The sequence below is a fragment of the Copidosoma floridanum genome, unplaced genomic scaffold (genome assembly GCF_036245765.1).
Source record: "Copidosoma floridanum isolate Cflo_tuat_1 unplaced genomic scaffold, Cflo_Japanese_pri ptg000013l, whole genome shotgun sequence".
Taxonomy (NCBI): domain Eukaryota; kingdom Metazoa; phylum Arthropoda; class Insecta; order Hymenoptera; family Encyrtidae; genus Copidosoma; species Copidosoma floridanum.
This window is the reverse complement of record NW_028321890.1, coordinates 7,878,646-7,898,123: the sequence shown is the minus strand read 5'-3', so window position 1 is coordinate 7,898,123 and position 19,478 is coordinate 7,878,646. Positions and strand designations below refer to the sequence as shown.

Sequence of the window (19,478 nt, the reverse complement as noted above, 5' to 3'; positions counted from 1 at the left end):
AAGTTGTTTTTCAATGATTCAGTAATTTCTAATCAAATACCATTACATAAGCCATCTGATATGCTCAAATTTCTAAATAGCATTACTGTTGTACTTATTTTTAAAGAAAGTTACGTCAATTCTCTAACGGAAATAAAATTGTTAGTAGCACTTAAGATCAATAGTTATTTATTATGGAAGCATTGAACTGTAATATTGAGAATATTATTCAGTGTCGTATTTTTTTTTAATTTAGATAAAACTCACTTTAAGCTTTTTTTTATCCCTGATAACATGTAACTATTATGAACAATTCTGCTTTACCACATTTTCTTATCATAGCTATTGCTTCCTAATAGTGCTTCTCCATATATCTTGGACATCTAAAGTATTTAGATAGCAGTGTAAGGAGACTAACAATTTTTTTACTTTGTTATATAAATTTAAAAATAATAGATGCTTTATTAGTAGTTGCATCTGATAAACCGTTTTTAAATTTTTTTTGTAAAATTTTTGAGTATACCATCAATGATTAAAACAGATGTATTTAATAACGACAAAAGAATGTATAAATAATTGTTGAGTTGATCCTTCTCCATATCATAATGGTCTAAAATTCTTGTAATCCAAACTGTCAAACAGTCTGTATCCATAATATTGAAACATAGTAAGACTACAATTTTTCTTAGCTACTGTATTTTTTCTTATAATTTCTGTCCAAATATTAATATGCTATTTTAAAGTTTACACTTAGCTTTCATTTTGAGATATTTCTATCAATAGTTCATTACCAATATTATGAAAAAAAGGTTAGCACAGAAAAAACTTTATACTCAAATATGAATGAAATAAAATTATTATAGTATTTCCTATTATGTTATTCCCATATAAATAAATAAACAAATTATTTATTTTAACTATATATAAATTACATCTATTTTCATTCTAAGCAATGTTAGGGAATGTACAAAAACAAATGTTAAAAATTAACTATGCGTGGATTTATAAGGTGTCTAAGGGCTGATATGGTACCATGGTAAAAAATAACATAAGTCAATATAATGAAAATGACGTTTGCATACACTAGCAATTTTTTCATATGCATGACCAGAAAATTATACTTACTAACGTTTACACATATACGTGTTAGTTTATTTTTAAAGTTTCTGTGTAATCATAGTTTGTTTACAGAATAATATGCATACATGTATGTGTATGAGTATGTTGTGTCCAGGTCCACAAAAGTCCACAAAAGTTTTAGAAGTGTCAGTAAGATTTAACAAAAATAGTGTGGTTAGACGAGGGGGGGGGAAGTGGGGGTTAAAAAATTTGTAGTGGTGCATCAGGAGTTTCTAAGAGTCACTGGAGGGCTGTGTGGGTTTTTGGGGGTAGTAAAGGGCCTAAACAAGTCAGTATAGTGAGAATAAGGGAAAAAACTATAAAATTTGAGTAAAAACTTGGGTGAATTAAGTAGCGTGTCTTATGCATACCACCATATGATATAGGTATAAATGCTTGTAAAGCTTCGTCTTCCTCCGCAATTGGATAATCAACCCTCCAGTATTCTATGTCGAAAAAAAAATTGTATGATTTAAAGTGAATGTTTTATTTTTAGTCCTAATTTATAAGTCATTTAAGTACATACTTTGAAAAGTTATGTGTATTGCGTATGAAGATTTCGTATTACGATGTACCATATAAAGCATTATATTAACTGAGAAAGATAAAGTAATATTGCTCAAGTATATAAGTATTGATCCGTATACTAGAACTATCTCAGATCTGATACACCAATTATGCATACGAAATGAATCTATTGATTATCTATTAGAAATGTCACTTTTAGAACAATAATTGCACTAAAAAATATTGTTGAAATTGAGATTATTCCAACAATTACATATTAAAATTCTAATTTCACTTATAGTATCAAAAATAATGTATAAAACTGTAACTTTAGTTTTTTTTTACCTATAATGACAGTGGGCATTACGACTTATAACATCATGATAATGTCGAAATTAGGAAAATCTGAAGAAAATTATTTGAAAAATAATTACAATTTTAAAAATAAAATGTATGATAATATAAACTTTACAATTTCTACTCAAAACCAAAAACTTGTTGTCTCACAAATAGTAAAGTAAGATTAAAAACTAGTAGCTCAAGGCTACTCGCAAAAAATAAAAGTTACAACCACAAGCTACTCTGTCGAAATAAATGTTGATTGCGAATTTTTTTCAGCCATATTTCGGCTAAGTAAAAAACGAAAATTTGATTGTTGTAAGCTCAAAAAAATATTTTTACCTGCTTTTAGTCCATATGACGATAAATTAATGCAGTTATTTCCAAAGCGTGATGGTTTTGCACATTTTATTCGATATAATATCTTTTATTCGATGTAATATGTATTATAATAATCTTTTTTTTTCATTCTTTAGTACAAATCTCGTAAATAAAAAAGAAGCGACAAATAACTTCAAAAGTTAATGTGAAGTTTATCATATAATACCTGAATCTATTGTCAATAGTTCTGATGATCATTATAACAGTCAATTATATAAACAATGACTTTACTTCTGTAGAAAAAAGTTTGAAATCAAACTTAATTTTATCTCAGCAACATATTTCTATACTAACACAAACATCAAAACAAACTCTACAGGCAAAATATTGAAATATTAAAAGCTAATTGGACATATAGAACTTCTTTAAAACTGTAAAACTAATTTTTGAAGAAAACATCATAATAAAAATCCTTAGTACAGCAAACCTGTAAAACGAGGATGTGAGCTACAATCGTTTTACTGTAAAAAAAAATTTCTGTTTCTAGCTTATAAATGTATCTTCATGATTCACTAAATAGTTTACTAAGTCACACATATTTGAATAAATTATCACAGGATATCGATCCAACGGTTTTTCCTTTACTTTTCTCATCAGGAGATGTATAATGAATTACTTGCTATAGGCAAAATAATCGTGTAGTAGCTCATAATCTTATGCTGTTTCAATAATATTGGTTTAGAACTTCTTACCAACTAAGCACTAAGATTTTGAGTCCTTGACTTTATCCTGAAAGATTAACGCCACAATTTCTTTAGCTTGCATATATTATGATAGAAAAAAGGACAAGCTTGTTTCAGAAGTATTAAAAAATGATCAAGATTAATTATTGACAAAGTCTAATAGATTATATAATGTGCATACTATAGTGCTTAAAATAATTGATAAATTTTGAAAATACTAAAAAAAAAATATTTCGTTTAACCTTCAATATTCATTCGTGGTGCAAGGTTTATGCAGAGATGCTAGCAAAGTGCAATGGCAATAATGCAGAAAATTAGAACCCTGATTCATTAATTACTCTTACAAATAACCAAAAATAAAAAGAAAAAAATTTTTTTAAAGTTTTTCTGCAGATACTAGTCCTAATACAATACTGAATGTTACTCTAAGATAATGTCTGAGATAATGTCTAACGCAAAATTTTTTTGAAAAAGTTATCTCGTACGTTTACACAACTGAATTTTAAAACAGAGGCCTACCAGGCTTAAATGATTGTGACATTGCACTCTAACGACATATAATTTATCATCGTTAATATTAATAACCATAGAACGGTAGTAGTTTTCCTTGATTTATACATGAACATCCATACAATAGTATTTATCGCAAATCATACTTACGTATGAAATATGTTATTATTTACAAAAATAGTAAAAAAAAGTACAAGCACCAATATAAATTTCTAGAATAAACTCAAATGTACCTTGTTAATAGCGAAATGATCACCCAGATGATAACTTAACTGTGTATTGTTTGGTATGTTCATCATATAGTCATGAGTTATTATAAATAATTTAATTTTTTCAACTACCATAAAAGGTATTGGAGAAGGAAGGCTGGAGAAAAGGTCGAAGAAGTAGTAACTTAAGATTTAAGGTAGGCTAAGGTGGCAAGGGAGTCTATATTTTGAAAGAATATATATTATTGTGTTAATTGAAGGTAGAAATTCTAATTTTTTTTGTCTTATTTTTATGGGAGGGGGAGAGGGACAAAATCACACGAAATTATTTGAAATTTTGTGAAGAAATAAAGGGAGGAAAGATAATCTAAGAGTTGGTAACTAAATTCAGTCTTACAATTATATAGTATAAGACACCAGTCATAATTTACCCCGGTGCATTTCACGCGCCAACTCCCAATACTTTGTTTCAGATTAAAAGTTGTGGGATTTTGTACAATTACTTTACTTCTAGTCTTTAATAATGATTTATGTTATTTTATTCTTTTAAAAGTAATGTATTCAACATACAAATATTTGTCTGACGAAAAAAACATTTTTGGAAAAGAAGTAAAATTTAACAGTTTTGTTGAAATTTATGATATTTTTGTATCATTTTAATGATTTAATCGAAATTTCACTCATAGAATTAGAAATAATTTATGCAATTAAAACTCAACACTTTTTTCTAGTAATTAGGACATCAGTCGTTATAACTTATTACACTATAATAATATCAGAATTGAGAAAAAAATAAAGAAAATTATAATTAAAATTGTTATTTAAAAAAGATTAAAGCTACGGAATAATATAAGAACTTTTATTTGTGATACAGAACGAAAAATTAAAAAAAACAATAATTAAAAAAAAGGGGGTCAACAAATAGAACAGACACAAATAAAAATGTTATACACAACTGATAAGAATATTTTGAAACAAGTTATTTTGGCAAAAATTTTTCTACAAAAGTAAGGCCATTATACATCAAATAATCGACTGTAAAAAGAATTGTCAGGATTATGGATAAGAGATTTAGGTGTCATGGGATAAATTTAATCTTAAATTTTTTAATTATAGATAGTGTTTGTCTTATTACTCACGACACTAGCACTTAATGAAACAAAAAAAAGACTATTGTGACATTAAAAAATATGTAAAAACCATCATGACCTTCACAGTTGATATAGTTTGTTATAATACAGATTTAACATAGGTAGAAATTTCTTTTTACGTTAAGAAGAATTTAATTTTTATTTCTTACGTTGCCAAAATCTTGCACAACAAAGTTTACTAAGTGAATGTTTTAGAATACTTGTTTAATAATTCGGTTAGAAAAACTTGGGTGAAACAAGGGAGTTTAAAATAATTTAACAATAGGGTTACTTTACATAGTGTCTCCAAACGATTTAAAGAGTTTTTTTTTCAAACTAGTTTTAAATCGCATTGATGAAGCAAAATCTTTTTAAACGTTAAAAACAGTTTACGGAATACTTGAAAAATCATTTCAAAATTCTGCTTATGCTTTAGGTATGGTGAAACACGATTCCAAGATTCATAATAAATTTGAAAAAGCATGTGATGTTATGCTGCTTTGTAGATTAAGAATATTTTTTGTGAGGTTCTTAATTTGAAGATATTTAAAGCCAAAATCTAGAGAAAGGCTTTAAACATTTTTTATTAAAGATTCTAAAAAAGGAAGAAAAGTAATAGTTCCTTATAGTTTCATTCGATTTTAATTAGACAAAAACTCTATAAAATTTCCAAAAAAACTTTAGAAATAGTTGTAAGAATATAATATAATTGACATAATAAACTTATTGATCGTAGTTGTAGTTTAAATATTCGAAGAGGACATTAGAGCAGGATTATTTTTGTTTGAAAAAATTGCACTAGAAGCATGATTGTACAAAAAAGTATATAATAAGTATTAGATCACCATTTTTTTGGTCGTTGTTCCGTATTCCAAAACTGAATAATAATATTCGTTTAATTTACAAAACATTTTTTAAGTTTTTCTTAGAGACTGAAGAAGAAAGGTTAAATCGTTGCAAGTGCCGGATAAATGGGGACTAACTAATGATTGTTCCAATATTCTTGGCAAAGATATTAACTTGCTTATGTATAACGTCATACTTTTTTTTTATAAAGAATATACTGGCTCCTTAGATAATAAAATTATAAATCACGTGAATAAAAATGAAAACACATCACAGCATAAATCACGCTACCTACCAGGCTGTTAACAAATTAGATTGTACTATTTACAAAAATTTTTAATTAAATAAATTATGTTTGTGACGGCCAATCTCTACATAAGCTAAATTTAAGAATTACAACAATTATTTTGTTAGTGCGAAGCAATTCAGTTAACAAATTTATTAAGAATTTAAGATGAATACAACAAACGTACCATAGTACTACCTGAAGAATTGTGTAAAAATAGTTTGATAAATTATACAGTTGTTGTTGAGGAAAGTCTGTAAGGGGTATGATAAAAAAAACCAAAGGGGGCTTTAAAAAATTGAAGGGTGGCTAAGGGAGGTAGAGGGGAGTAGAGGTCTCTTAAACAAAAATTTAATTTGACAAAAATAAGGTGAAAATCAACAGAATCTTATTATATTTTAAGGGTGGCTGAGAAAATATGAAGAGGGGTACAAGAGGTTGCATGGAATTACCCTTTAAAATAACTATCAAAAATATTTTGATATGTATCCGTGAATGTACAATAAAATAAATTTCATACAATCGTAAGCAAAATGTATGCACCTGCATGTGTTCATTCATACATGACACTCACACGTATGTATACATATCGGGGTCTGTAAAGGTTAGTAGGGTCTACGTTAGGTTTTTTAAAAATCGTTTTGGGCTGCAAAAGCGTTTGTGGATTTGGGAAAAGTTGCGATCTACTAATTATGAGATTGACCATAGTCAGTTAACTCATTTATTTTTTCGTATCCAAATTTGAGGAAGCAAGCCGTCATGGTTTAAGAAATACTTTAATTAAAAATTTTACGAAAATGCTATTGGTGTATCTATATACAGCAGATGGAAAATGAAACATGGAGCATAAACTCGATTTTGAAGTATTAATTTTTTATTTTCTCACTTTTTAGTAATCTTCTGCTGTACGATATGAAATAGCTCGCATGATTTATCAAGAATAGTCATAAAATACACTAATTTTTAGTTTGAATTAACTTTTGAGACTGGTTGTACTGCTCTAACCCCCTTAATGTCATAAATTTAGTTCAAACAAGTATTAAGAAAACTTTTGCTATCGAAGTTTAAGAACTGAATGGATCAGAAGTAAGTTAATATACATATATTATATCTGTAAATAAAAAATACATATATATATCTTTTCTGATATAGTTGTAAGTAATGACAGTACTATGCAACACATCCTTTTTGGGACTATTACCAGAACACAGTCATTGTCTTGAGCACACCCAAGCTATTATCTAGTTGAATGAAAAGGTATTTTTCAAAGAAGTATCTAACTCACTGTACCGTTGTTTTTACAACCAACAGCGACTTTACCTGATAAGCTGGTCAGGTATTGGCTTTCCTTCGAAAAGTTTTATGATTAATGTAACTGTAATATATTTGTTTCAATAGCAGTATCCTAGAATCATACTAGAATTAAATCAATGAATTATACCTAAAAAATCTTATTTTACATTTATTTATTTCCAAAATACAGTTACAACCGTAAGTCCAGTCGAGATTTAGATTTGAAAAAGAATGTATATTTTTTTTATTTAAAAACAATTGAAGTATGAAGTAAATTTATGAATATAATCATAAAAAAAGATAGAGTACTATGTGAAATGAAAAAAACAGATACGAGAGATAAAAAAGACGATGCAGAAATTTTTTTATGAATTATCAGAGTACGTAGATGTTCGCTATTTAAGCTCTATCGAAGCAGCATGGCGATTGCAAGAGCTTTCTCTGCTTGGACAAAGTTATTCTGTATGCTACTTACCAGTACATATTAAAAATAAACAAAAAATATTTTTTCACAAAAATTATATGTTTAAGTCAAAACAAAGAGGAACAGCATTAACGGCTTGGTTTTAACTGAATAAAATAAATAGTTTAATGGAAAAAATTGGATACGTAAATATTCCAGAATGTAACTGTTTCAAGTTGACGCTAAAAACTTGGGCTAGATAGAAAGAAGTGAGACGTAATTTAACAATAAGGCAACTAAATACAGTGTCACTTGAGGACTCTTAGCTTTTTTTTTTTTTATTAATCAATTTAAAATCGGGTAAGTGGAGCTCAAAGTTTTTTACAAAGTTTGAAAATAAAAACCAAATAAAACAATAACACTTGAAGATATTAAGGACAATAAGACTGTTAGTGACTAAGTGATTACACTGATAAAAATATAAACAGAAACTTTTCAGTAGAAACTTTAAATGTTATAAATATGACAGGGTTATTTTTTTTAACTAAAATACGCTAAAATTCGTTTTGGTAAAGATTTTAAGGCCTGAGGACCGTTTTGAATGCCCACGTACGTGTGTTTGTTTTTATTGTGTTTCATGCGAGAGAAAAAGAGATAAAGATGGAGACATACTTACGAGATAAGCAAAGCAAAAAATGAGAGTAAAAAGCGTGAATATAAAGAAGAATAGTGTATTAAGAGCTCTAAGTAATCATAATATTATTGTCTATGTGAGTGTATAAGTACCTTTTAGTGTAGCTCGGTGGGAAAGTAGGAATGTATGTGTTGTCAGTTCGTAGAGATTATCAGAATAAAATTGTTGTTTTTTTAGTGCTTTTTCTTGTAAATCGTATTGCACCGGAAATAAGGAGTCTGTGTAAGGATATACGTAGAGTTGCAAAAAAAAAACACCGTGTGCAAGCTAGGAACTGTAAAACGAATTCCCAAAGTCCGGAAATTTCTTTTGACTCGAATTTTTTTTATAATATGTATTCAAGTGCGGTAATCACGGAAAAAATCGTAAAAAAATTCCAAGTATTGTAGAGTTATTGGGTTATTGGGTTATAAATGATTAGTTTATATCACAAGCAGCTGTCACCCGATGACGCTGGTTGCTTACTGGTCTGACTATAAAATAATTAACTATTTAGTGGTAACACAATTACCTACTACCCAATCACTTCAAGTGCTTATTGGCCACTCTTTTATTTAATAAATTATTAAATAATAACTTAAGTGCTAATCACTTTATGACATGTGGCGCTTACTGCCCTCACAATTGAATAATAAATTGCTTAACAACAACACAAGTGCCTATCACCAGATGACGCAGGCGTTTACTGGCTTTACAATAAGATAATATATTTTTTAATAATAACACAAGCACCTATCACCCGACGACATAGGGCAGTTACTGGGCTTGCAATTAAATAATAAATTATTAATCAATAATACAAGCACTAATAACCCGATGACTCGGAGTGCTTACTGGCACAACTATTAAAGAATGAATTGATAATCAGTAACACAAGTGCCTATCACCCAACGACATGGGGCACTTACTGGGCTTACAATCAAATAATAATTATTACTTAATAACACAAGCCCTCATAAGTTAATGACTTGGAGTGCTTACTGGCCACACTAATAAATAATAAGTCGTTCAATAACAGCACAAACGCCTATCATTGGATGACTTGGGGTGCTTACTGGCCTTACTATTGAATAATAAAATGGTAATGAAACACAAGCAGCCCCCTGGGTCATCGGTTAATACGTGCTTGTGTTATAATTAAATAATTTATTGTTTAATTAGGAGGCCAGTAAGTGCCTCGTGTCATCGGCTAATAGGCGCTTTTGGTATTGATTAATAATTTTTTATTCAATAGTGTGGCTAGTAAGCGTCCCGGGCCATTAGTTAATAGGTTCTTGTATTATTATCAAATAATTTATTATTTAATAGTAAGGCCAGTAAGTACCCGGGTCATCGGGTGATAGGCGCTTGTGTTATCAATTAACAATTTATTATTTAAGAACGTTTATCATAGTTAGAGAGCAAATGTAGAGAGTGCATTAAGGGGGGAGGGAACATGCAGCAGCGCTGGCAACTGTTGTGAATGCATTTGTATACCTACATATAGGCGTCTGACACTTTTTTTTATTTTACTGCAAAAGTAACTTGTTGATCTCTCTGAAAATTGAAAATAAGACCAGTACTATGGTATTGCGTCATAAAAAAAGAAATTGAAAAAGTTTTATAAACCATTTTCTTATAAAGTCCATTTTTATGTGATCCCTCTATTAGGTTACGTATTAAATTAGAATTTTTTTAACAATTAATACTTAAAAACCAGTGTTGTAAAACAATATCAAATTTCACATGTAACTTTCTCACACCATTACAAGCATCCTGTTAAAATTTCAGAAAGATCGTACATGTTAGGTGACGACTTGCGTAAATTAATAAATTTTTATTTTTATTCTATTTTATCCTGTTATATTTCATTTCCAATAATAAAATTTCAAGACTCTTTACAGATTCGTACTCAACGAGAGTCGTCGCCTAACAAAGCTGACTGTATACTTCGTAGCTCTTGGAAGTGTCAAGTGACAACCAAAGCGAGCCATGAAGCTTAAAAACATGAAGTCAGCAAGTACCGGCCCCATAGCGAGTAAGACGAAGAAGTTTTAACTAAAACTTCGTGCAAGGTGCATTTCTTTGCGCGGCGTTTTAGTTAGCAGCCCGCTGCCGCTCATCAAGTGCAGACGTTAATAACTAATATTAAAAGATTGACCAGACGTTCCGTCTTTTCTCTGTTTCTTTTTATATGTATACAAGTAACATAAAATAAAGTGACACAAAATTTATTAGAAAAAGAATTTAAGTTGAAAACAAACTTAAATGACATTAATCGTTATTTAACAGTACAGGAAACTCTATGTGTGATAAAAGTCTTTAATAGATTGGCTCGTAAGTGCCCTATGTCATTGGGTGATGGTTGTTTTTGCGTAATTGATTTATAATTTATTATTTAATAGAGTGGCCAGTAATCGCCCTGGGTCATTGGGTAATATGCACTAGTATCATTGTTTAATATCTTACTATTTAATAGAGTGGCCAAAAAGAGCCCTGAGTCATTAAGTGATCGGCACCTGTATTATTGGACCTTATTTGAATTTCGGGCTTCACGTTCGGTACTATGTTTTTTTGAATCTAGTGATTTTCCACGTCAGAAAGGATGGGTCTGAGAGAATTTCCAAGTCTGGCCGTAACTGTATCCCAACGCTGAGTCTAGGTAAGTGTGAACAGCGTTTAGGTATTAACCGCCTGTTACAAGGTAGTATGAAAATGATAAACTTTTAAATACCAAACCAACACGTAAAGTAGACGTACATGATTACAAGTATTAATTTGTTAAAGAAGTGTTTTACCGAGGTAGGTTTTATCATTGTACTGATACGTTACGTCAAAAAAACCAGAAGTTTTATGTTTGAATAAAGATTTCTTAAAAAAAGAATTACCTATGGATGCCAGAGATCTTGACATTTTGTTTTTAGAGCAAATATAAAACATATTAAGGAGTTCTGTAAGAAAAGGAAAGACTTAATATAAAGTATCCTTAACTAAACCATGTATCTTAAAATACAATAATAGTTTCTGAATATTACAATCATTTATAATACATTTTCATCAATTCTAACAGATTGATTTAATAAGTCAGATCTCCTTAAAAAGACTAACTTTATTATGAAGTAAAAGATAAGTTGAGCTTAATGCGTTTGGTATCCATCAAATAAAAATAAAAATCCAAAAGTAATGACTTATTTTAGCGGTAAGTCACACAGTCGTTGTTTTAATAGCAGAAATCACAATAATATCTAGTTTATTCATAATATTTCTAAGTTTACTTATTCAAAAGTATTGAATGAAATAAAAGATGTCAAAAGTTATAAAATCAATAATAAACAGTCAATGTTAAGGTTGTTTATCTGACACTTTTTGTTGTTTTCCTATTATTTTATAATACATACATGTTGTTTCGGGTCAGCGGTTTTTAATTATATTTTGTACGAAATCCAATTTTATATTTGTAACCATGTCCTAGTTTTTTCAGCACCCTTGTTGTGTAGAATTCTGTTATCTCTTTATTTGCATTTTTGCCCTGACGATAAAATCAGCATGTTGTCAAAATATCAGCACAATTGATATTTCTGTCAAATAAAGTAACACTCTATCTCTACACATCAAATGTCTTGCACGTTTGGCACATAAAAATTTGTCGTATTTTATACTTAAATTATTAAATATTAATTCATTCTCTCTATTACATTAACAAATTTTAGCTTCAATCTGAGGGATAATCTTGGACTAAAAGTTAGTTATTGTATCACTAAGTAAATTTTGATAACCTTGAAGAAAACAACAATAAAATTCGTTTTTGAAAGAACCCTTCTAATTAACTACGTTGTAGAGGTAGATGAATATAATATACTAGCAGCCCCCCGTCTCGGCTTCACCCGAGACTTACAAAATAAGACACCGTAGTGTGTTGACATGTAATGTCAAACATTTTTAGTTAGAAAATTTAACACACATTCCCGATACATCTCAGAACAAAAATCTTCTTATTAAAAACATATTTTTTCGGAATCCATATAGTTTATTTGGTCAAATAATAAGGTGTAAAAATTCAAAAAAATAATAATGCTGAAAATTTATGCCATAAAATAATCGATGACTATAAGAAGTTGTTGATTTCGTTTCTTCTGTGTAATTCACGAAAAGAGCTATTTTTTAAAGCTGTTACGATTTTAAACCCCCAAAAAATTTATATTAAAAAAAATTGTTTTTTCTCATATCTCACAATTTTATTACCAGAGCAACAAAGTCCTGGACCTTAAACCCAACATTTTCATTGCCACAAAAACACAAATACATTTTCTACTCATTAAAAAATCTGAAGTAGGATCTTTAAAGATTTCAGAGATTGCTGTGAGGGTACAATGAAAAGCTTATCTCTCACGTAATGGACTCTTTAGTTGACGATTTTGACGCTGCTGTTTCAATCTCGATAAATTTTCTGCGTCAGCTTCTTGACGCCCCAAATTGTATTCATTAGATACAGTTGAGGTTTTCTTTCCAATGTACCCTTTTGCGACTATTGGTATGCTAACGACTTTTATGACCCCTAAAGGCTATTTTCAGTCAACTTTGTTAATTTTAATACATTTGTTGGCAAGGTAGTTTGACGTTTGATGGCCCTAAAAAAGACCGGTGAGCTTCTTAAGTTAACTCTTTCTTGACTGCAGTTAACAGCAATTGTGACTGCCTGGATACCTCAGGGTGATCTTTTCTGGCTTACTGTTAAAGACCCAGACTGATTAGGACAAAAATAACGAAGTCCGAAGCTTTGGGGCTAGTTGTAGTGCTCTTCCCCAACGTCTCCCGGTATAACGTCGAAGACGTTGGTGTCTAAAGCACCTTTTTTATTTGCAGATTCAGTTGTTTTAGTGATCTTAGATGGGGAGATTGGTTAGTGATACTTGTCCAGTGGAGGCTGTCCCGTTGGCTCAAGTTTTTTTTCCTTTATAGCTGTTATATGTTGGCCCAATGCAGACCTTGGAGAGAATCAGTAATTCCTGGTTAAATGCTTAAAGTCGAGAGGGTAGTATAGGGTCGTTGGTCACCGGGTTTTCCAGCCTTGCGAAGAACAACTTCACAGGTGACGTCTGCCAGTAAATAGCTGACTTGGTTTAATAGTGCCCGTCTTTAGTTAATATAGTCTTTAAGTCAACGAATCGCTTCCAGAAATGGTAATAAAAATGTATTTGTTGGCAAGGTAGTTTAGACTTGGGTGGCCCCTAAAAAGAACCGATAAAATTGATGGTTAAGTACGTAACGTAAATACTTATAATGGCCCTAAAAAGCGCCAGTGATGAAACTTCCAGGCTATTCTTTATTATTATTCCTGATGATGAAGAGCTGGCTACGGGTTGCTTGATTCTTACCCTGGGAGTCTCGATGTATGGAGACTGTGATGGAGGGAGGTACGCCGCTGACCAAAGAATACCTCGTCTCAGGTCGTTCCCCGGATAACCAACTGCTCAATTGCTCATCTTTAGACGGGAACATGTGGGTAAGCGCGTTGGGGAACGCGACGACCAAGAAGGTAGTCGTTGTGGCTTCCCGTGCCCCTCAGAGCTGTTTTCTCTTGCTTACATTTGTAGCAACAAATTCTCTAACTACACAAGGTGGGAAGGTGGGACTGCCACACAACTCTAAAAAGGTGGTGCAGATCGTTCTCTGGCTAGAGATGTCTCCTGGTAATTCTGGCAGAGACGGCATCGGTTGGAAGTAATTTATTTTTCTTTGATTGCACTTGTCGAGATTCAGGGTGAAGGGACACTTAGGTCCCTGCCCCCTTAAAAAAGAGTGTCGTCCGTAACCGGGATATCCAGCTGCAGGAGTATCACCAGCGTTCTCTGAACAGCTTGTTGAGCTGCCGAAGCTCGACTATACCACTATCGATACGCTCCGGCCTATTACAACCACACTTATTTAATTATGATTTGCTAGTATATATCAGTGCTCTCCGGTGAATTTGGAAATTTAAAGTGATCAGTGATCCGTTGGGGGCGAAATGTAAGAAAATAAATAAATACAAGTAAAGTGTATTTAAATTTTCTGCGTTGATTTATTGATGCGCAACGTTTCGCTGACAATATGCGTCAGCCTCATCAGGCTACAAAATTAAAATTAAAAACACTCAATGAGTGATCTGGAAGGCTCAAACACAAAAATACAATAAATTTTTTTTTTGTAAATTGTTACCGCAGGTACGCGAGAATTCGTAAGTTTAGTTGACTTACTCGTCACCTGTCACAAAAGCCAGCTATTTCTAGAAAGGACCGCCAATATGCAAAAAATTTTAAATCAACAAAAAATTTTCGAAACATAAATCCCGATATATTTTTCACCTCTGCTGACAAAAGGCAACGTTACGGTTTGTCTCAAAAAAAGTGACTATACGAAAAGAATCCATAATTTAATGTCTGATAAATCGACGTATAAAATTATTTCGAAAAACCCACTAAACTCTCTACAAAAGAGAACCTCTAACATTGTAAAGAATCTCAACTCTAACGGCTTCCTTTCTAGAACATACCATCCCAACGCTTTGTCGCTCACAGATACAACTCTAGCTAAATGTTATGGCTTGCCGAAAATTCACAAGGTCGATGCCCCTTTACGTCCTATCGTCTCTCTTATCAATAGCCCTACATATTTTCAAGCAAAAGAAATTTACGATGAACTCAAGAAGTCAGCCAACGTTCCAATATCACACATCAATAAAAGCTTTGAATTGAAAAACAAACTAAAAAATATAACACCCACTACTAATTATAGACTAATCTCTTTAGATGTCAGCTCCCTATTTACTAATATTCCTCTAGAGTTGGTACTACGGAGCATCGATTGACGTATTGTGACCATAATGAATAAATGTCGAATCCCGGTTGATGAAATTCGACAATGTACAGAATTTTTGTTCAATAATACTTTTTTTACTTTTGACAACATTTTTTATCAACAAATTTTCGGCACGCCAATGGGTTCTCCTATTTCACCTTTGTTTGCTGACCTTGTAATGGACGACCTGGAAAATGATTGTCTCTCCATCTTAAAAAATAACTATAATATTATTCCATCTTTTTATTTTCGTTACGTGGATGATGTATTACTTTTTATTAATGTTGACCATATTGACCAAATCTTAAATATTTTTAATTCATATCATCCCAAACTACAATTTACATATGAAATGGAGATTGACAAGAAACTCAACTTTTTAGACTTGACGATAATAAGAAATTCTAATTATTTTAATTTTGACTGGTTTGAAAAACCTACTTCTTCCGAACGAATCTTAAATTATTTTTCTGGTCATCCTGTTAGCTATAAGAGAAATATTGTTTTTAATTTGGTTGATAGGGCGATCTTACTTGCCAGTACACGTTTTCACGGTGTGAATATTGCTAGGGTGAAAAACCTGTTGATAAAAAACAATTACCCTTTTAACTTTATTAATAAAATTATAGAGGGCAAATTTAAAAGACACAAACATAGTACTCATTACAGAAGCACTACAAATTCTACCCTCTCTGCAAAATTGGCATACCATATATTGACAATAATTTTGAAAAAATTTTAACCATGTTAAAACCCTACAATATTCACACTTACCCTCTTATTAACAATAAACTGCAGCATATCGTCCGCTTAGGAAAAGATACAACGAATAAACATAAACAGACAAATGTAGTATATAAATTTTATTGTAAAAATTGTCCTGCGTCATATGTGGGTGAAACAAAGCGAGCGGCGGAGGTCCGCATCAGTGAACATATGGAAAGTAAAAACTCCGATTCCGTTGTTTGTGCACACCAAATCAATTTTGACTATGAATTCGATTGGGATAACTTTAAAATCCTTGACAAAGAATCCAATTATAAAAAAAGAATTATTTCCAAAATGCTTTATACAAAACTTGACAAACACAACATCAATAGAAAGGAGGATGTGCTTTCCTTTTATAGAGCATACCTTCCTTTACTACGAAAGTTTAAATGTCCCGATCGAGTTCATCGCCCCTTACCGTCTACCTTTGCGGCTCCGCCTATATAAGCGCGGGCTTGTGGTTGAAATTTATTGTCAGTCGACAGCACGACAGGTGACGAGTAAGTCAACCAAACTTACGAATTCTCGCGTACCTGCGGTAACAATTTACAAAAAAAAAAAATTATTGTATTTTTGTGTTTGAGCCTTTCAGATCACTCATTGTGTGTTTTTAATTTTAATTTTGTAGCCTGATGAGGCTGACGCATATTGTCAGCGAAACGTTGCGCATCAATAAATCAACGCAGGAAATTTAATTACACTTTACTTGTATTTATTTATTTTCTTACATTTCACCCCCAATGGATCACTGATCACTTTGAATTTCCTTATTTAATTATGTTGCAGGTAGCTTCGATTCTATGTCGACGCCACCTAGCGGATTTTACTGAACTAAAGTGAAAAGCTGGCGTATTTTTGCAAAACTTTGAGCTCATTTATTGCTATTGCTATTAAATTTTTTAAGATAAAAACTATACTCAAACCATCTAGGAAGTATCATGAATCAGTGTGAAAAATTTTAGCAAAATCGATTCAGTAGTTTTCGTGGTTAGCGATTACAACGGTTTTAGCGACTTTGCTTTATATATAAGTAAGATACAATTTTTATTTAAAAAGCTTAGTTGCTTCAGTAAATTAAATAAAATAATTCAGAAAAGTTCTGTTAGTTTTTAATAGATCAAAAACTTAGTCTTTAGAGACAGTAGCGAGTAATTAAAAAGAAATTCCTCACATGGTAAGGGGCAGAAGGAGAGTTGACAGTAGCATGTTTTAACGTTATTGGAATAAAAGTCACGTAAAAATAAGCATGTAACTATATTGTTTGAGGGAGAGTGAGAGAAGTACAAGTTATGCGAGACTACAACTACACATTGTAGAGATATGAATTTGACGATTTATTAAAAGTCAAAGCCAACTCAGATAATAGTAAAAAAAAGGAGCCAACTCGAAATTAGGGTTGAAAAAGTGGTAAACTTAGATTTGGCTTGAGAAAAAAGCTAACTTAGTTCTGGGTTGGAGAAACAGCCAACTCGGGAGTCACTTTTTCGATCAAGTTTTGTCGTGGTAGCACTGAAATTCACAACAAAGGTATACCTATATGTACGAATAGATATTTTTCAATCATCCAATGTTTAAAAAAAAAATTTATTTTGTAGTTACAGAGCATACTATATTTATTTAGTTGTGTGCTTTCTTATTCTGCTGTGATCTGAATATGACTATAATATTGTATGCGAAAGTACGCAAAACATAAATATACATTTAAAAATATAGAATTCTTGTGTATGATACCTTATCAGTTCTCAATAAAAATATCACAGTTTTTATAAAAATATTGTAAAATATTATGCCACGTTGACATGTGCTACAGGGTGCACAATGCGGATCAACGAGGCGGAGTCTCTCCACTTCGACCGGGCCTGTGTTGCCCGAATACCCAACGGTGACACTCCCTGTAAAATATTTTGCGGGTCTCGTGCGCCAAGACACCGCTGCGGAATATTGTATCGCGGCTGTAAGGTGTCTGTCGTCGCTTTTCGCGACGATCGTTTATAATTGTTAATAAAGGAGAAAATTGAGGCATACCAAAAGAAGTAGCACTCGCGGGTATTTTTTAAAATTAAAATGTATATTCAGGGAATATAAAATAATTACAAGAAGTATTCGCGGGTGTGTAGTGTATCTGTGTGTGTGTGAGTTCTCGCTCGTCGAGCGCGATTGCTCGACAAGCTCGTGGCGCGAAAACGCAGACCAGTCAGACTTATGCGGGCTAATCGAGGGCCGCTGCCCTTTACAATAAAACGGTCGCCTAAGGACCAGTACTCACAGTCGCAGGTAGTAACGACTCTCTCAGTCTCGAAGGAGCTGTCGTGCCAACGCTGGGGCCAGTAGGCGTCCCTACTGGTAGTGTCTGGAGGTCGAGGTCACTGACGCTAGCCTCGCGTTAACCCTCTGGCTGGGGGAACCTTCCTCCTCTCGTGGAGCTCGGGGTCGCCTGCTTTCTCAGCAGCCTCCAGCACACACCTGGTATTTTCTGAACGTCGCACACAAAGACACCAAAGAAAACACTTCTCGCGTGCCAAAAATTTATCGCGCAATAAGAAAACAAAATTGATCACGAGAGTCGTACTCAAAAATTATACGCTTCTCGCGCGCTCGCTTGCCCAAGCTAATCTGTCTCTTCTTGCTTCCTTTCCTGGCTTTGCTCTCTTTTCCCTTACCCCTACTTTTCCATCCCGCTTTCTTACTTAGGTCCCTTGAACTCTTTTTCCCCCTTTCTCTACCTGCCCTAGCCTACTAGCGTGGCCTAACGGTGGGGCACCGTTACACATGTTATTGATGCATTGAATACTAAAAATAAAGAACAAAAGAGGTTGATAATAATTTTTTAAATAACATTGGAAATAAGTTACGTTTACGGTCTAATCACAGAATTACGTCTGATCACAGCAATCTTGTAGAAGTCGTAAAGCTCATATTTTTATCAAGTGTAATGCGCTCTCTTACAATAACATTAATTGTGGATGACTAAAAAATATGTGCTTATTTATATAAGTGTACCTCTGTTGTAAATGTCAGTTCTACCATGACAAAACTTGATGAAAAAAATTACTCCTGAGTTGGCTGCTTCTTTAACTCAAACCTGAGTTGGCTCCTTTTACAAGCCAAACCTGAGTTGACTGCTTTGTTATTTTAAATTTTGCGTTGGCTCCTTTTTCACCAACTATTTCAGTTGACTTCGTCTTTTATCGAGCCATTAAAATGTATTTATAGACTAGGAGATTTACCCCCCTACTTACTATGCTCACCAATTGTTCCGTGTAAAATTATACGTAAATTTTTTACTAGAACTGCAATAATACTTTAGTGTAACCTTATGCAGCCTGTTTCAAAGTCTTCAAAAATTTTTAATATGCCTTACAAGACAGTTTTTAATTCCTTATGATCATATTATAAGCCCTTTATCAGGACTGTTTACGCAAATCGTAGGTAAACTCTTATTAGAACAACAATAATGCCGTTGTTCAACCTTGTGCCGTCTGATTTAACGTCTTAACAATCCTATAATATGCCTT

At 32.1% G+C, this 19,478-nt stretch overlaps 1 protein-coding gene across 1 annotated transcript in view; it reads left to right on the top strand.

Moving 5' to 3' along the window:
• The window catches only part of kl-3 (dynein heavy chain 8, axonemal kl-3), a 1,186,420-nt gene that overhangs the window by 1,073,001 nt on the left and 93,941 nt on the right, over positions 1-19,478 (top strand). The window lies entirely within an intron of this gene.